The 17,130-nt window shown below is 36.0% G+C and overlaps 1 pseudogene; it reads right to left on the bottom strand.

Annotated features, from left to right (window-relative positions):
- Positions 1 to 348: 348 nt before the first annotated feature.
- Positions 349 to 17,047, bottom strand: LOC109680483 (aldo-keto reductase family 1 member C15-like; annotated as a pseudogene).
- Positions 17,048 to 17,130: the final 83 nt, after the last annotated feature.

Consider the following 17,130-nt stretch of genomic DNA (forward strand, 5'->3'; position numbering starts at 1 on the left):
CTTTTCACTTATCCTGGGCCATAGGCATTGTGTCTTCTGTCTAATGGATGAATGGACCCTGAGGGCAGAAATCTAGGGACAAGTAACAAGGGCATCAAAGAAGTTGATTCACAATGATGCAAAATTTGGCAGTTTTGAGGATGGTTGGTCCTGTGTCTCACTATAATTTTGCTGTGAACTCTAGAGGAAACCTTTCTCCTCTGATGTCTGCAGGGAAGCTCCTGGTTCATACCTATGACGAAATTCAGGTGTGTCTTCCTGACTTAGATTAGCTTTGGTCTCCTGCTAATATGCCTGTTACAGAAAAGAACTCATGAATCAGTCCAGAAAAGTCACTTACAATTGCAATTAAACATATTGGAAATTCCTGTTGAGACCATCCATGGTTTTCACGTTCTCTGGAGTCAGTTCAAAGTTGAATAACTGAAAGGAAGGAAAGAATCATATTGAAGGTACCTTCATGGAAGCTGCCTTCTGCCTGGGAGTACGAGGACTTTGCAGGGGGACAACAGCAAGGATTATTTTAAGGGCAGCATTTTTGTCATTATTGTCTTCTAGATGTTCTAGTCCTGAGAACTTTTGCCAGAGTTCTGATGCCTTTCTTTTCCTACTCCTACTTTGCTCTAGTCCACAGAAGAAGAAAATATAACTTATTGATACCAAATCTTTTAAATTTAATTCCTTCCAGCAGAAGAAATGAGGTGACCAAAACCAAATGTTTATTTTCAAACAAAGGGACACCTGGACAATTTGGATAAAAATGGTTGCTGCCAAAAATTGCTAAACTTTTCCTTCCACATCATTCCTTAGAACTTGAGCCAGCCTTGAAATGAAGTAAGTCTCAGAACACAGCACAGCCCTTCTCTAGAGAGCTATTGAATTCAGGCAAAAGCATTCCTTGATCAGTTGTTCGTCCATTTACCACTTACTGAGCTCATGTCCCTTAAAAATCATCTATGCCCTATCTGTGTTTGCTTTTCTATATCAGTGTTCTATAAATATATGCCTATCATACATATTTATGGGTATATACTGTAGAGATAGAAGTACATATTTATATATGATATATTTCTCTATTTCTTTATCCATAATCTATCTGTCCCTTATCTAGTCTACCTATCCATCCTTCCATTTATTCAGCATTCATCTTAAAAAGATTCCTCAGAAGTAATACAATTGTCTTAGAGACATATATAACCATGTTTCATTGAATTAGAAATGAAAAATTTTTTGAATGTTTTAATAATGAAACTTGGATTTGCTTATCAGATTTGTTCATAAATTTATGAACTCAATAAATAGGTAGAAGATTTTGCAGCAAGCACATTGCAAAACCATGTTCTAAATATCACCTTTTATGCATATTAAACTCAGGATGAAATTTTGAGATGTAATCTTAAAATAGAAAAATGCTTATGTAGCCTTTTAAAATTTTTATGAGATTCAAAATAAAATAAGCTATATATTACTCACTGATCTAAGGGACTGGGTGTATATGAGGAAGAGTTTAAAGATTAACTTTAAACACTCATTTTTTAATTTTGTCAGAGTACAAATTTATATCTAGCTCCTTTCATTCCAAGAATTTCACAGGAAAAAAGTAAAAGATGGTCCAGATAAAGTTGGTGCATTTAGGATTTCATAGTCTAGAGAGAACATTGACATAAATAAACAATTCAAAATTATTGAGGAAAAAACTTATAACAGAGCCAGACTGAGTATAATGGTGATCAAACAAATATGCTGAGGTGTTCCAATGATGTAACAATCCTATCGTATTTAATTTTAAAATACAAATAAGGGGTTGCTAGGTAGAGAAAATGAATGACATGAACCAAGTCTTTAAAGTTCCTTACCATGTGAAAGGACTCCTAAAACTGGTTAAAATAATGGAGTTGAAATGTACCTACTGTTACAGAACTAGGAAGTATTAAAATCAGGCCCACAAAGAGATAAAACTTAGATTTCTCCGTTTGTGCTTTTTTTCCCCACCCTTTCAAGCTGCTATCTGTAGCACAAAGAATTTCATGGAAAAGAATGAGACATGGTGCAAGTTCCCATGTAAGAAAGATTACCCAAATACAGTCCCCATGCCTCACTCTGAAAAGATACTCTTGGACTTTTACCTCGAATCTCTCTTTGATTCTTTTCTCACTGAAGCTCTTGGCCAAGACCACCATCCCCTGCTGCAGCTGGTAGTGCAGGGCAACTGGCCTGGAGCTCGATTGTGTTTCTTGGCAATGGCATTCAAGATTAGATCCTCTATGAGATATGGGCTATATGCTCCAGTCCTGAAAAGAATAAATATATAAATACACACAAGGGAGAGAGAGAGAGAGAGAGAGAGAGAGAGAGAGAGAGAGAAGGAGAGAGAATTAAGGGTATAAGATAAAAATCTAGTGTGCTGTCTCTTTTTCCCAAAATCTCCAGAGCATTGCATTGTATAGCATGGCTGAGAGTTTCATAAATATTCACAGAAATTCATTTACAATTGCAGCAACTGGAAAGAATCTATCCGTAACCAGATGAACGGACACACAGTCTTTGTAAATCACCTTAAATCATTTAAAAAATTATATTTAGTTTTCTGTTGGGAACTGTTAAGCATATAAATAAAAAAGAGTGAAAAAATACTGATGGAATTGAAATTCAGTGATGGTATATGAGAAATCACTATGCTATTGTGCTCACTTCTTTATTTTGTACCAATTTGTAAGACAAAAGTTAATTTTTAAAAAAAGAGTTTCATCACTAATAGAGTTGTTGATACAGGTAAACCTTTAGATATTTGCATACCAATTTGGATCTCTGTGGATCCCCAGGCACTGTAGGCAAATAGAACCATGTCTTTGTACTTGCAGAATTCCAGGAGTTTGTTCTGGGTAAGATAAGGTAGCAGTCCCCTGTAATTGTCCAAAAACAAAGGGTATAAGAATACATGAGCTAAGAACCACACTTAAATTTCAAAAGTGCTTTGAAGGCATATCTAATACTACACTGACTTACATACTATATTTTTTAGATTGATTGTTTTCCCATTGGTCTTTTGAAATAGTTTCATATCCCATCAAGTGATGAAACAATTTTCTTCTTAATATTTTGTTAGTATTTCAGTGAGATTAAAATCTCTGGTTCCAATGTTGCAGTCTCATTTTCTATTGAAGAAAACCAAGATTCGTTAATGAAATGACTGATTCTTGCTCTAGGTGAGAAGGCTACAAGTTAAACCTATAATAGCTTTCATTCTAGAGAGCAAGGAGGATAAAAAGGCATGCCTAAGAACCCAGAAGCTCACATGATGAGGCAAGGTAAGTATCAAAAAACAAGTAACTAAGGCTGGCAGAGTGGCTCAAGTGATAGAGAGCCTGCCTAGCACACAAGAAGCCCTGAATTCAAACCCCAGTACCACCAAAAAAAAAAAGAAAAGAAATTTGGGTTGGGGTTGTAGCTCAAGTTGTAGAGTATCTGTGTAGCAAGGGCAAGACATCAAGTTCAATCCCAATACCATCAAAAAATAGAAGAAATAAAAAAGAAATTATAGCATTAAAAATGGAAGGGAAATAGCATATTTGCTAAAATTCATGAATTCACATGACATTGGTTTTATATGATTAAGTCTTTACCTCTAATCTTCAATTTACAGGAATACCAAAAGTAATCTGTAAAGTTACCACAGGATCAATCAATAAAACCTATTGTGTGGGAAAGATTACAAACAAAAAGTTCGATTTCTTTTATAAATAAAATGAAGAACAGAATAAGTAGGAATGAGCAAGAGATCAAAGGAAGAGGGTAGGAAAGAAGAAAGAAAAGGGGCAGAAAGGGAAAATTGAGGGAAGGAAGAGAGAGGAAGAGAGAAAAACTATTGGAAAGAAGAGATATGTAATAGGCATATCACTGAAATGGAATGTATGGAATTACTTTCCTCCCCATTTTGAGTGAATCTACTATAAAAATAAGATACAATCAAATTTTAACAACCATGATATTTAATGAAACCAAGAAACCAGTTAAAATTTTAGGCAGCATAATGCTACTGTAGCAATAGTAACATTAAATCCATATATTTCAAAGATAAATGCTGAGATAAATGCTGAATACAGATGAAATGACATGATGTCAGCTTCAAAATGATCCAGTGGTAGGAACATATATATCTAATAAGTTTGAATGTGAGATAAATGATTATTAGGTGTGGTGATGGGTGCATATGAAGGAAGTCATTATGATATACTTTGTATCTTTTTGCAGTAGTAAAGTTTTAGAGTTAGAAACAAACAGACCATTGTGTGGTGCATACCTGTAGCCCCAGCACTATAGAGGCTGAGGCAGGAGGATCACAAATACAAGGCCAGCCTGGTGTATATATCAAGACCACTCTCAAAAGAAAAAAGGAAACTTTTTATTCAATATGAAAAAATTTCATAAAATTAACTAGAATCCCACCAGAACAAAACAGCAGCTATTGTTTTGTGACCTTTGAGCCATTTTTTTTTCATTTTTAGAGTTTTAAAAAGTTTCAAATACAGAATTCATAGTAAATTTTATTTTTTTTTCTTTGACAGTAGTGGTGTTTTAACTCAGGTCCTATGCTTTCTGGGCAGGCAGTTCTACCACTTGAGTCATGCCCTTAGCTCTTTTGTTTTAGCTATTTTTAAACAGGATCTTGTGTTTTTGCTGGAGAGCCAGTATCACAATCCTATTTACACCTCCTGACTAGCTGGGATGACATGAATACTCTTATGTCCAGTTTACTTGTTGAGGAAGGGCCTTACTAAATTTTTCACTGGACTGACATCAAACCACAATCTTCCCAATTTCTCTCCCCTACATAGCTGGCATTACACATATGAGCCACAACATCCAGCCTCTATAGCATTATTTCTCCTAAGAGTGCCCTGATTTTGTTCATTTATTCCCCCTTTACTCTATTTCCAGCCTCTGTGCACCAGAAAATGCTAACTCACAGTTTGAAGTAATGGTCTTCTTTCCTGTTGCACTAATTGCTTTAAGAAAGAGCACATTATATTGATAAGCCAATGACATGTGAGAAAAAAATGTGCTAGTAAACTTTGAAAATTTTCTGTCTTACATACAACAGTAGAAACCCTTGTCTTCCCTGCTGACCATAAGCAAGGAGACTTGTAGTCCAATTATCTGCAGGAAGCCATCCTGGAACTATGAAGGAGAGAGGATAGATATTATCTATTTATATCTTACAGCATCTAGAACAATCAAACCACAAACCTTCTAAGAGTAAACCAACTTATTAAGCTGCTTTGAAATGAGTTTTTTGTTTGTTACAACTGAATACATCCTAACTGACACAGAACTATAGAGTTGTTTGATAAGGTATTTATGAACTATTATAATAAATGCTTTTCCCTTCAATCATGAGATTTCATAACATGCCAGCACACAGCTCCATGATGCCATCATAAATTTAATTATTTCCCTATTGTAAGACACTTAAAATTACAATTACTTAATGTAATAAATAAAAGTGGTATTAAAATATGCATGTAAAAATAAAAAGCAATTGACATGGTGTGCACTCCTGTAATCTCAGGAGGCAGAGGCAGGAGGATCTAGAGTTGGAGACCAGCCCATGCAAAGTGACCAAGACACTATCTCAAAAACAAAAGGAAAATTAAAGTCTTAGGGACATAGCTAAAGTGATGGAGTGATTGCTTATACTTCAGCACCTGGGATCAATTCCTAGCAGCACAAAAAAAAGGAAAAAAAAAAGAAACTAAATAAAATGTGCAGAGATGTGTATTTGCTTTTCTAACCATATTTTAATATTCTACAAATAGATCTATAGAAGTATCTAAGACAAAGGATAATGGCTTGTTGTGTAATTATCAATGTTCTCTAAAAGGCCATATAAATTTTACAATGTCAAAAATAATGTTTGATAACTGACAGCACTGAGTAGGCATTTTCATTGTTGATATCGTAGTTGTGGTATGGTATGGTGTGTGTGTGCGAGTGTGTGTGCGTGTGTGCGCGCGTGTGTGTGCGCGTGTGCGTGTGTGTGTGTGTGTTGCTGGGATTGAACTCAGTGCCTCATGCATGAGAGGTAAGCACACCACCACTGAGCACCACCCCACCCAGGATCCTGGGTGTACCTTTCAATAGTTCTGTTTCAATTATGATTTATGTATTTGCTCATTGTTCTCTCCTTTGTTATTTGAGATTTGTTCTCACCATTCTGTAACTGCCTATGCTTGTTTTATGTTAAACTTTGCTACCAAATCCAACAGTTTCACAAGCTTTGTGGTATGGCAGGCTCCTCTTTTGTGATTTAGCTCTTTTCAACCCTCTCTCATTGGCTTTGCTCATATAACCCCCCCTTATTTTCTCCTTACCTATCTGGCAATTCTTGTTCTCTCCACTGGATCCTCTTTGCCTCAACCCTGTCCTGCCTCTCTGCCTTTTCATTCTCTAACTGTCCTTGAGAAAGTTCACCCACTTTGTGAGTTTAATGACCATCCATGAAGCAGTGACTCCAAACATCACTATCTCCAATGCGGACTACTACCTGAGCTTTAGGCTAATGTCGCCACCTTTCAATGCAGCATTTCCACCTGGATGGCTCAGAGGAACCTCAAGTATACCTGTGAACGATCAAAGAAATCATGCTTTGCCCATTCCACTCCATTCCAATCCTCTGGTGTTCTGGTTTCAGTAGTAAGAAGAGTCACCTACATAGCTGCTATAAAGCCAGAAATTTCAGAGATGTTAGTTAAGGAAGAAGGGTATAAAGAGCAGAATGTAAGGCAAGTTTAGATAAGCCAAGAGCTCACCTGATTGCAGGTAGGCTTGTACATGAGCCCTGGCTCTTTCAGACTCAATTCTAATTGCTTGTGCCTGAAATTGGACACCCCTATGGACTTGGTTAATCCTTTATCTTTATACTTTTTTGGAGCTGGGAAGTTCCATTAAACCTTCATTATAATTTGATCATTTCATTTGTCAGTGGTCTTTTTGAAAGCAGGAAATCTGTTATTAACTTATTTAACAATTTGACTGAATCAAACTGTTTTTTTCACTTAAAACATTTTCCCTAACACACTTTGTTGATATGCATACATATTTGTCTACTTTATTCTACTACATGTTCATTGAGAAGAACAAATACACATTAACGTGTTTTAAACTTCCCTCAGTTCCCTTCAGTGGTGCCTATTTTGCTGTTAGGCATGCAATAATTTTTGAACAAATGCTGTTGTAATCAAAACAAAGGACAATGTGCTACTGGTTGTTGATATCTTTTTTGTAGAACTGTGGATAAAATCTGTGAGCTAGGCAATATAAGTGTAGATTTCTCTCATTTCTAGTCCAAGTCAGTGCTAAATCAGATTACAGATTTTCTCTCCCTATAGAGGTATGTTTATCTGTCCTGGGATATTGATCTAACCCCTCTTCAGTTTTAATCTCATTATCCCCTTTGTAGCACTTACATATTTAACCAAACCTTTGGACAAAAAATGCCTACTTGGAATCATAAAAGTTGAGATTAAAAATAGACTAAGTTCATTCCACTTAACTTCTTCACTTTATAAAGAGTATGGAGAAGTTTCATGACATATCTTATGTCAGACAATTGCCAGAGCAAAAACCTTATTCTTCCAGCTCCCCATCCAGTGCCTCCAGCCTTGACACACAATGCAGTAGAATTACTGTCAACAACAGCACATACTTCTCATATGGGATGAAGATTATCTAAAATAATTTTCCCATTGGCGTCTTTGGCCAGAAGTTCTTCCCTGGGCTGGAATACAGAGAGAAGACAGGATAAAGATTTTCTTTAAGTCTCAGTTTCTAATTCCTAGAGAGCTTATTCACCCAACCTTTAGGAGTCTGTGATTATTAAGCAAAGTGATGGTGGTGGTGGTGGTGGTTGTGGTGTGTGTGTGTGTGTGTAGACTCAGGGAAGAAGGAAAATGAGAATCATCTAAGGTATTGTAGAAAACATCTTTTCCTTCAATTTCCTCCATTTTCTATCCAAATCAATCCCTAAACTTCACCAGGAATGAGGTCTCCTGCAGTTGGAATTACAACAGGACAAGCTGGTATGGAAGATAGAATTTATCATAACTATTCAACAATGTGTTCTAGCTCCAGGTTATGACAACCCAAGTCTGAGGTCATGGGTTTATCAGATGTGTTCAACAAAGACCCACTGGGATGAGAAGTTGGGTCAGCAAAACCCAAAGGAGCCCAGTCTTGCAATCTGGATTTTAATGGCACATCTCTATTGACTTGGGCTGAGAGATACTTATGCCTTAAAAAGGTGATTTCCTTCTTTTTCTCTTTAATCTTTAGTAACTGAACCTTCTGGGGGACTAATCACTAATGTCCTATAGACAGGAACACAATCAGATATGCAGAGCAATACCCTCAAGTCTTTGAGGTATAGCAATGAGACTGTTGAACTTCAACCCATCTGTAGCCTAGAGAATGAAGATTTAACAAGTCTTACCTGCAGAGTGACACAACTATAAACTAGAGTCTGATCATTTGCCAATTCTATCTATCTCACTCAAATTACTTTGCCTGGCAAGAAGCCAGAAAAATCTCACTTGATTGATAATAGTGGAGTGGCATAGCAAGGAAATTTGAAAGCTGACCTTCATAGACATTGGCGTTTGAATAATGAGCAAATCTACATAACTCAGATGAAGTTTCTTCAGTAATTTAATTCTGGTTGAAGGAAAGTAGCCCAGAACTGTAGTGTTCAAAAGAAATAAAAAGTAACTTATGATTTCATACCTGGCAGGGGGCAAATTAAACATCATACTTAAAAGTTTGAGAAATGAGCAACAAACCCCTATGGTAACCAAACTATGCAAAACCATGGCTAAATTTATGTTACCAGTATAAATCAGGTCTTTAGTGGGATTTTGAGATTTATTTTTGTGACTATGCTATAAGAAAACTGTGAAAAAAACTTATATCGGACAGGAAAAGTAACTTAAATGTTTCAAGGACTAGAAAATTCATTCTAAGAATGTCAAAAAATATCAGGCATTGTGAGATTGGAGTCTACTCTACTGTATTACAAATTTCTAAAACATAATTTTACTCAGAGATCTATATTCTGAAATTAAGTTGTTATCAATGTAAACATAGATAACATTCATTTGTTGAGACTTTAGCTCCCTTTATATTTAAAGCAGTTTTCCACATAACAAAATGTTTGAAAAAAGAATTTCCTGAGTATGGAAGATAGCCAATAGATCTTGAAACTCTGAGCAGCAGAAAGAAAACATCAGATTTGTGGTAGCAAGGGTCAAGTAACCTGGCTTCTTCAACTAGTAAGATACCATCAACTCATAGGCAAAGTAATGTACATTGACTAATCTTTATTTTTTTCTACTAAGCTTTAAATTAGGTTTCTATAGCACATAACAACTGCAGAAGCCTGGATGCTGCAAGCTGCCAAGCCAATATGTCAGAAAGCAGTTTCTCTTTTCTTTTCTTTCTTCTTTTCTTCTGTCCGAAGAGCAGAAAACTGCAGAATCAGTTCTGAAAGCACCTGATTTGTCCTGGACCCGCCAAAATTCATGTACATGAAACCTCTGACTGCTGTTGGATTGGTCAGTATTGGCCACCGTCCCCAATATCATTGACATAAAGTGCAACTCTTCCAGATATACATGCTTTACCATCTGCTTTGAATGTAACTATATTGTCCACGCACTTGTAGGCAGATTGCACCTCTCCTGGACAGAGCTGTTGGCCTAATACATGTAAGGAAATTTCCTGCTCCACCTAGTAGTTGTGGAGTGGACCAGCCACCACATTCCCTACAAAGTCCTTGGCTGAATCAGCCTGTGTGGGGAAAGGGTGACCCAGCCAAAGCCTGAGGAAAATAACACATTTGAACACTGTGGAGAAACTGGTAGTGAGCTGAAACTACAGCCTTCCCAGAAAACAGCATTGGAAAAAACAGTTCAATTCTACCTCCCAGGTTTTCCCTGCAGGTGGAACAGGCTGGCAACTGCTCACACATTTGGATTTTTCAGGACGACTTTGGACAACTCTTTCCTCAAACAAGCTGACCCTGACTGCCCATCTGCCATGAAGAGCTTGGGTTTAAAATACCCTGAGTGGAAACCACCCCCAAGCCTATCTGGTAGAAAGTGACACCATTGATCACCACAGGCCCAGCATATCAACCCTAAGAATGAATAGCACCCGGATTAGAAATCAGAATGAAGTGCTCAGTGTAGTCACTGAACTCAGGGAAACCCACTCTTCTCTACAAGGAAGAAATATGGACAATAATTTTTTTGTATATTTTTAAATTTTTTGTTACTTACTACTGTTTTTCATTGTGTTGAAATTTTAATTTGCTTAGCCCTCTCTGGTTCCACTTTCTTCTGTCTCTCTTGAATTTTTTTCTTTCTCTTCTTTTTTTTCTTCCTTCCTTCTCCTTGTCTCCTTCTCTCCCTTCTACTTTTCCACCAACTGTCCCTATCTCCTCTAATCACACATTGAGTTGTTTATTTTACAAACTTTAGACATTATTCCCATCTTTTCTATCCCTCTGTAATCCCTGACAATAGCACCCTCCCCCACAATGACTGATTTACACATTGGCACACATTAGGGACATATTACCGCATAGACTCCACACTTTATACCTCTTTTAACCGTGCCTTACCTATCCATCTATTCTTCTATCCCCATCACTGAATTACCTGATTATCAGTCTGTATGTGTGCAACTGTTATTTCCCCAATACCCAGTGTTTATAGATAATACTACAAAGGTGAAAATAATTGGTTTTGCATTGAATCTGTGAATTTCTTATTGCTAAGTCTTACCTCCAGATCTGTGAAAAAATATGTTACAAAAACCTAGCTAACAAGTAAGCTAGCCAGAGCATAAAAATTAAGTCAAGGGAGAGCTAACAAGTGACTAAAACCCCCAATAAACTAATCAATAACACATGAACAAATCTCAAAATAGAAACATGGGAAATAAAAGATGTTAGGGTTAACAATCATCCATCTTACAGACATTAAATCCTCAGTTGTTGAGGTTGGAAGAATGGTAAGAATGTTCAATGAGCTTAAAGGGCAGCTAAAAGAGGGCATAAAATAACAACTCAATGTATTCCAAGGGAGTAGGGATAAAAATTTAAAAAGGTACAGAAATAACTAAATGCACTTCAAGAAGATTTCAATAAACACTGACGTTAAGCCAAGGAAATTATTTTAAGAAAATAAATCAAATAAATTCAGTGTACAAGATGTTAAATAAGACCTTAACAAAGCTATGGAGAGTCTCAAAAGAGTCAAACAAAAGGATGAAAGGGCAATCTGGCTGCCATATTTGTCATTCCATTTATTGTCAGGGTTGATTGTGTGATCTGGCTGGCTAGGTGGGTGTCTCCTTCCCCCTCACCATTCATGTGTGCCCCTAGCAAAGCTGTGTACTCAGTTGAAGAGGACAATTATACCTGATGGAGGAGGACTATTCTTCAGCCAAGGGTATATGTGTAGCAAATCAAACAGAAAATTATAAACAAAAAGTTCCTAAGTCAAATAAAAGTTAGAGTTAAAAATGACTCAAGCAGACTGGAAGAAGTGGAAGACAAACTTCTGGGCTGTAGAGAAAATATATATTAAAGAAAAAAGTAGAATAATACATAGAGAAAAGACTGAAGAGCTGTGAAAGGAATATATGAGAACTCTGTAACTCCATCAAAAGACTAATCTGCAAATTGCACATCAAACTAGGAGAAGAGGGGTGAGCCAAAGGCAAAGGAAATATATTCAACAAAATAATAGCAGAAAACTTCCCAAATCTCAGGAAGGAAATGCCCATCCAGGAATATTAAGTCTTGAGGAACCAAATAGACATGACAAAAATATAAACATTCCACAGCATATTATAGTTAAAACGATTAGCACAGAGAGCAAGGAAAGAATATTGAAGTCTGTAAGAGAGAAAAATCAAATAACAAGTAAAGTCAAACCCATCAAAACAGTAGATTTTTCAATAGTAAACTTAAAGACAAGAAAGGCATGGAGAGAGGCATTTTGGGAACTGAAAGTAAATAATTTCAATCCTAGAACACTCTGCCTAGCAATGCTATCATTCAAAATTGAAGGAGGAATAAAAATCTTCCATGATAAACAGAAAGTAAAATGATACATGACCACTAAACAAGAACTGCAAAAGATTCCCAAAGAATCCTGTGCAGAGAAGATGAAAATAAACACAGCCATGAAAGGAAGAGAATAAATAAACCTCAAAAGAAGAGAGTAGTATAGAATTAATAATACACACAGAAACCCTTACTCAACAAAAACAACTAAATGATCACAACCTCTCAGTAGTAACACTGATTGTTAATGGGATCAACTCTCCCATTAAAAGACATTGATTTACAAACTGGATTAAAAGGAAGACCCTATTATTTGTTGTTTACAAGAAATCCATCTTGCAGACAGAAACAAGCACTGATATAGGGTGAAAGGGTGGGAAAGATTTACCAAGTTTTTGCTTCAAAAAACAGGCAAGAATAGCTATACTTAAATCAGATAAAGTAGATTTCCCACTTAAATTAGAAGAGACAAAGCAGGTCTCTTCATATTAATAAAAGGAGAATCCTTCAATAGGAAATAACTGTTGTTAAATTGTGTGTGCCCAATATCAGTGCACCAAAATTTCATGAAACATAAACTGGACTTAAAAACAAAGATAGAGCCCAACATAGTGACAGTGGGAGACTTCAGTACTCCTCTATCACAAATCATAGGTCATTCACACAAAAAAATCAAAAAAGAAACTTTAGAATTGAATGGTACCACAGATCAAAAGGACCTGTCCAATATCTACAGGGTATTCCATACTGCAACAGCACAAGATACATTTTTTTCAGTAGCCTATGGAACTTTCTCCAAAACAGATCATATTATAGGTCACAAAGCAAGTCTTCACAAATTTTTAAAAAATTGAAATAACCTGTTGCACACTGTCTGACCATAATAGAATTAAACTGGGACTCAACAACAAAGTATCAGCAGAAACAACTGGAGACTGAACAACATGCTGCTCCATGGCTAGTGGATCATTGAAGAAATAAAGCCTAAAATAAAAAAACTTCCTGGAATTTAATGAAAATGAAAGTGCAACCTATCAGAACCTATGGGAAAGAACAAAGGCAGTGCTAAGGTGAAAGTTTATAGCCTTGAATGCATATATTATACACACAGAAAAATCTCATATAAATGACTTAATGATGCATTTCAAACTCCTAGAAAAACAAGAAGCTGAATCCCAAACCAGCAAACAAAAATAAGGGATGAAATCATAGCAAAAAGAAAAAGAAAACACAAAGAATCAATGGACCAATAATCTGGTTCTATGGAAACATAAATTAGATTGATAAACCCTTAGCAAATCCAACTAAAACGAGGAGGGAAAGACCCAAATAACAAAATCAGAAATGAAAAAGGAGCGATCACAAGAAGCAATAAGGAAATATAGGGAACCATTACAGATTACTTCAAAAAACCTATATTCAAATAAACTAAGGAATCTAGAAGAAATTGACAAATTTCTAGACACATATGACCAATCAAATTTGAACCATGAAGACCATTGGAACAGAATAGAAGACCCAAATATGAAACCATGAGTCTTAGCCCACTGATTTTTGACAAAGGTGCCCAAAACATAAAATAGAATAAAGACAGCCTCTTTAACAAATGCTGGGAAAACTCAATATCTGAATGCAGAAAACTGAAGTTAGATCTATGTCTTTCACCCTGTACAATAATCAATTCAAAGTGGATTAACAACCTTAAAGTAAGACCTGAAATTTTGAAGCTAGTGCAGGAAAGAGCAGGGAGTGTACTGGAACTTTTAGGCATATGCATTAACTTCCTAAATAGAACTGAAATGGCTCAGCAACTAAGAGAAAGTGTTGACAAATGGGACTACATAAAACTAAAAAGCTTCTGCATAACAAAAGAAATGGTCACCAGATTAAAGATGCAGTCTATAGAATGTGGGAAAATCTTTGCCAGCTATATACCTGGCAAGGGATCAGTAACCAGACTTTACAAGAAGCTCAAAAAATTAAACTCCCAAAAAATCAATAACCCAATGAAGAAATTAGTGAAATGAACCATACAGAAATTTTATAAAGGAAGAAGTGCACATCCCCCAAAACATGAAAAAATGCTCAACAACCATGGCCATAAAGGAAATGGGAAGCAAAACCACATTGAGATTCCACATCAAATGCCAAAATGTACCCCCACCTAGCACAACAATAAAAAAAAATTTAAAAACTTAAAAAACAATATTCCATCTCACTCCTAGTGGAATAGCTATTATCAAGAACACAAACAAGAAATTTTGGCAAGGATGTGGAAAGAAAGGAGCAAAAGGAACCCTCATACACTGTTGGTCAGAATGTAAATTAGTACAATCACTATGGAAAACAGAATTGAGGCTCCTTAAAAAACTGCCTTACTATCCAGCAATACCACTTCTAGGGATATACGTGTTACAATAAGGATATCTGTGCATTCATGTCTATAACTGCTTTATTCACAATATCTAAGCAACAGGCAGATTCATCACAACTGATGAATAGATTAAGAAAATGTGATATTTATATACAATGGAATTTTATGCAGCCATATAGAAGATGAATGAAATTTTGTCATTTGTATGTAAATGGACAGAACTGGGAGACATTATGTTAAGTAATGTTAGCCATGTTCAAAAAATCAAAGACTAGATATTTTCTCTCATATGTGGAATACAAATCCTAGCAATTTTATGAAAAACAGATCATACCTAAGGGTAGGTCACTAACAGGAGAGAAGGTGAATATGATAGATTTGCTTTCAATACAAGAATGAATATAGAATTTTTAAACTTGTTGAAATCACCATAAGAAGGGGACTAAGGTAGAAAGGAGAAGAATAGAGGAGATGAACCTATTCTGGTTATAATATATGGAAATCTCACAATGAAACTCCATGTATAGCTATCTTATACAAACAAAAACATATTTTAAAAAGTGGAGAACAGAAAGATAGAACATGTTCTCAATGGGGGTTATTATCACAGGGAGAGGGGGAGAGGATATTAGGAAAAGGTGTGGAAGGGTAGAAAATGTGGAATTATTATTTATTCATGTATAAAAATGGAAAAATGAGGTCTGTTGAAATTATTCCGGGAATAGGAGGGATTGGGTAAGGATAAATCTGATGGAGGGGGCAAATTTACCCATGGTGTAAGACCTTTTGTAAATGTCACAATGTAACCCCAGTACAGTAATTAATAAATATGTAAATAAAAATTTTTAATTAAATAAACAAAAAGGAAAAAGAATTTCTATTCATACATCCTTTTCTAAATAATATATCAATGTCACTTGAGAATCTACTTAATGAATTAAGAATGGACCATTACCAGCTTGGGTAAACCACACATCAATTAAAGAATGTAAGTAGTATTATATTCATTTTGCAATTGACTAATGTCCAATTGAACAAATCTGTCCCACCTTTAACTCATTTCTAAGAAAAGCAACTATTTTCTATTCTCTATGTTTCTATACATACCTTTACAATATTAGATAGTAAAACTAATATTCAAATGGAGTCTGACTTTTTTTTATTCAAAATAACATATCTGAATTGACAGTGGCTTCTATTCACTCCAGGCACAGAACATTCACCTCGGTGGTATAGAACAAATTCTTTCTCTTCACAGTACAATCCACAATCTTCCCTCAAAGGACTTCTCCATTCTCTTCCTCATTTTGATAACAATATGCTGCCTCTGTGTGATGGAAACCTACATCAATTGCCACTTTGGTGGCCTCTCGAGCCTTGCTCTTAGGAATTTACAAAACAAGGGTAAAGAGAGTTCATGGTTCTGTTTAACTCACAAAGAACAATTTCCTTCCTCAAAACATTTTCACCAGCTCAATAATTTCATCTCAAATCATTTCTGCTACCCCCCCCACTTATTCTTCTTGTTTGATAGCACAAAACCAGACTAAGCTATAGTATACTTTTTGATCTGAAATAAGTTAATGAAGTAGACTTCACCAGTGAGCATGGAAACCAAGTCTCATTCAATCAGAATCTGTTAGAAGGAAACTGTTAATGGGAAAAATATGGGCACAGGAAGAAACTTTCCAAGGTATTCAATAAACAGGAAAGTTGTGCACACAAACACAAGTTTATGATATATAATTTGTTTGGGGGTGACAATGGAAATGACTTAATAACACCCATCATTCTCAGTTTCCATCCAACTGGGCTTTTTAAATTGTTCATGACCCATAATCCTTCATTTTGGAAGTTCTGCCCATCAACATTCATGCAACAAGAATTTATTGTGACTCCTGTATCCCTGACATGGTGCTAGAACCTGAGGTACTTAGGATTTTGTCATGAACAAGACCATCTTGAATGTACTCATAAGGCTTCTGAGAAGTGGAGGTACTAGTCTTTAAATAAGTTAGTAAGTAACACATTAGCAAACTGAAAGAAATGTATCACCATAAAATATTTAAAACATGATTTATATGACATTCCCCAAGTTTGACGTGTATACAGAGAACAGATGAGAAAATAACCTCTCAAACTTTCCATATGTGGGGGATAACTTGTCTTTTCCTTCAAAGACATAGCAACCCAGGTAAATCCACTTTAAAACAGCATCTCATTATGCTGACATGTTAAATGTTAATCTTGCCCTTTACCTCATCTATGGCTAATAGAGAAAGATTCTGAACCTGACTCCTACCAATAGGAGAAGGGGGCAGTGTTGTGTCAGGGATAAAAACATGACTAGACTTCCACCTTGGTGGCTTGTTTACAAGACATTTGTCAGTTGCACACTCGGCTGCAAAAGTAAAAGACTTTGCCTTGCTGACTAACTCCTGCATCTTATTTAGCAATCCAGAGATTTTTCCAACAACTTGGGGGCTCCTTGTGAGATCTTCATTGCCACACAGACTTTGAAGACCCCCATCTTGGGGGAGATGCATCCAAACTCCAGTTAGTGGGGACCAGGGTCGGGTGAATCATTCCCCTCAGGCCAGTTGAAGACCCAAGACATTAAAGGTGGAGT

Source organism: Castor canadensis, chromosome 15 (genome assembly GCF_047511655.1).
Source record: "Castor canadensis chromosome 15, mCasCan1.hap1v2, whole genome shotgun sequence".
Taxonomy (NCBI): Eukaryota; Metazoa; Chordata; class Mammalia; order Rodentia; family Castoridae; genus Castor; species Castor canadensis.